The sequence below is a fragment of the Rhyacophila brunnea genome, unplaced genomic scaffold (assembly GCF_057557595.1).
Source record: "Rhyacophila brunnea isolate RB1 unplaced genomic scaffold, BYU_Rbru_1.0 scaffold_86, whole genome shotgun sequence".
Classification (NCBI taxonomy): Eukaryota; Metazoa; Arthropoda; class Insecta; order Trichoptera; family Rhyacophilidae; genus Rhyacophila; species Rhyacophila brunnea.
Window position 1 is genome coordinate 1,257,919 of NW_028233357.1, and position 3,598 is coordinate 1,261,516.

Consider the following 3,598-nt stretch of genomic DNA (forward strand, 5'->3'; position numbering starts at 1 on the left):
TATTTCGATAAGTGTATATTCGAAAATAGTAAAATTATATTAAACCTATTATTAGATCCATTCTTAGGCCAAGCTCATGATTATGATTTTAGTTTTTGCTCTAGAGCTGTACTTGCTTGATTTCTCGTGCGTACACGTAAATAGACTTTGGCTATCTATTCCTCTCCGGAGTTTTCTTCAATACCCCATCTTCTTTCGAGACCTTTTAATTCAAGGGTTTTATATTACCAGTGTTTGTATATACCCCAAAAACTATTTAGTGTCATCTAGTTCCTTCAGGTACCTTTTATGATATCGTGTAACCACACCGTCTCATGTTATAGTAAAATTATATCTAAAAAATATTATATATTTATTTAAAACTGCTAATAAATGTGTATGTTTTATTCTTGACCTAAAAAAAGTATGACTCGATGCAGAAAAGTTCCCTTAAGAGCTATACCCTAATTCTTAAATATAAATGCAAAACAGCATTGAACATTCCAATTTTTACATCATTGTGTGTGGACATTCACCTTTAATCAAAATTTCCATATTTATGCATAGAAGTGTTAATAACCAATGCTAAAAATTTAAATTAAGAGATCGATTTATTAGTTCATATTTCATACAAGTTAACATTTAATCTAAAAACATACAAGAAAAACACATACAAAGCATTCAACAATGACCATGGTATTAATAAAATTTAAGTTTTTTTATGCCGTTTTTTGTGTGATAGCCAAATAAAAAGAATGCCTAAGCAAAAACAAAGTCAACCATGTCCTCGTTAGAATTATTGAAATTACAAATTTGCATTGAATTTTTGATCTTATAGTTATATCTATACATAAAACATTTTTTTAGCCGATTCATTTTAAATAAGATTTTAACTCTCTAAAAGATACAATTTGAGTTGGTCAATCAATCTATATTTTGTATATGCTCAAAACAATTTGTATAAAAATAAGATTACAATACTAAAAATAAGTATCATTTCCCTACTTCGCGCATATTAAATTAAATATACTATAAATTTTTTATTTAAAAAAAAGAAAATATAGGTATTTTTACTCATGTAAATTATCTGAAACCAAAACATATGATATAAAAACATCAATTCTTACTATTTAAGACAGCAATAAAAATTAAAAGATCAGAAATCACTGAGTATAAGAGATCTGCGAACACATAAATTCAGAAATAAAGTTTGATACCCGAATATAACAGATATTAAATCAAACAAAATAATCAAGAATATTTTTTTAATCAGCAACAAAGAAAATATGACTACGTTGATTGAAATATGTATAAGTAGCCTTGACGACTTAAATGTAGTTGAAAATGAAAAATGTGGAGGTATAACACCTTGGCGAATGAAATTGGTTTAATTTACAGATTTAAAAGAAGAATAATACCATAAATGATGACTTGGGATAGGGTGGTTACAAAATTCCATATAAAATATGTAAAGTAGTATAAAATTCCCGAACTCAGTAGAAGCATACATGCAAGCTTTCACACCCTACATGACACTTGAACTCATCTCATTTAAGAGAAGAAATATGGTTGATAAAGATAGATCATGTTAAGTTATCAAAAGTTGTGCAATATTCCTAGTATGCTGGCCACATCATAATAGATATGATTGATAAAAAAAAAATTGACCCATAAAAAAAGTCCTATTTAATAAATTTATACCATAGTAATTGTATGATTCAAAAATTTGTGCATAAAATAAAAGAATTGTGCCATCTAATAGTCAATCTTTGAGTTTTATATACATAAGTTTTTATACTTAGGTGTCAAATAAGAATTTAAATTAAAATTACAATATTTTAAGATTTAAATACTTAGTAGCTATATCCACAAATTATGTGAATTTATTTGCTATCTACATAATAGAATTCAAATGTATATTATGGTATGGATTTTGTGATCCACAAATTTATATGAATTTATCATATGAACAATATAATATTAGTCTACGTATTTCTATGAAATTTAACGAACCATAAAATGTTGTTTTTACGGATCTACGGAAGATAATTTTGTTAAAAATAAATTAAAATCTTATAAAAGAAGAATATTGCTTGAGGCATTTGAACATAAAAATTTAAATATCTAAAATTTACTTGCCACTATTTTCAAGCTACTTATAGTTTTTTATTTAAATTTCATATTTTAGACCTCTAAAAATATAAAATATCGGCAAAATATTGAATCTGAATTGAGAAACATATATATTTATGTTATTTATATTTTATCTGTGTTAAATTTCAATTAAATTTGCCTATCTTATTTCTTTTATTAAATTACTTTTTAGGAAGTTCGCTTCATACTTCTAGAACCTTGCTTAACAGCCGTATAATTCTGTGGGATTCTTCTAGCACTTCTTTTCACACATAATAACCTTGGATTGAGCCCTATTACATGGGGCAGTCAATATATGGTGGAATAAATTATGTATACTCTTCATTTCTAAATTATACAAGCTACACCACACTTAGCTATATCTTTGATTAACGGCATAAAGTCTTTCCTATGCTAAAGATGTTGTTCAACAGCTTACACAGCACCTCTTTTTTTATGGTTTTATAATGTTTATGTTATGCTTTTAGTTTATCAATGGTCGCCTCCTTTAGGTATTTATTATTTGAAATTCGTATGATAAATAAGGGGGTGAGTGGAAGTGGACACGCGACCCCACATAAAGAGCGGCCTTGTAAACCACTCATCTATATCACAAATTTCAGTACTAATTATAATTTTTTTAAAATAGTAAGATTTGTTTTATAAGGCAATCCATAGTAAAATCGGTATATTTTCTTAGACTGTTGTGATATCATTTAGATACTATAAAATTTTTAAAAATGAGAATTGGTTATGTTTTTCTTTGTAAAAAAGAGGATTCGGTCTCGATTGAAAGTAAAATTATAAAGGATTTGAAAACATAAAATTAAGAGATTAAAGCATCAAAAATAGAATAAAGATTACGTGAACAGAAAATAATATCAATTGCTACGGATTCGCTTGAAAATAAAATACGTTGCTGAAAAAATATATAGGTATATGATCAAAATTAATTTTTTGAAGATCGAAAATTTAGTTATAGGTAGAAGCTCAATATCCAAGAGACTTCTTGCATAAATTCTTCTTTATAATATTTCTTCATTATATCTATATATTCAAATAAAACAATGAATAATTTTAGTAGATATAGTATGAAATATTCATTATACCCTTTTCCATAGATTTATTCAATTTCTCGAAAGGAATCAATTCAATTCTACTACATAGCACGATTACGGCGTATTATCATTTGTAAAGTTACTAAAATAAACTTCAATTATCTTATTTTTCACAAGTTTTTTGTAATTTTTATATTTTAAAACCCAATTCTTTATTTAAATTTCCATCAATGCTTTTAAAATTTTGAATAGCCTTATATATTAATAACATCAAACTATTCCAAATTCTGATGGATTAAAGAAATGCCACAAATCTTTATAAATCTTAAACCTGCTATTTTAATATGACTCATTTGTTACAGACATACACAGAACTAGCGAAATAGATGAACACTATCTAACGTAAGGATTTTGATATTTAAGAATCG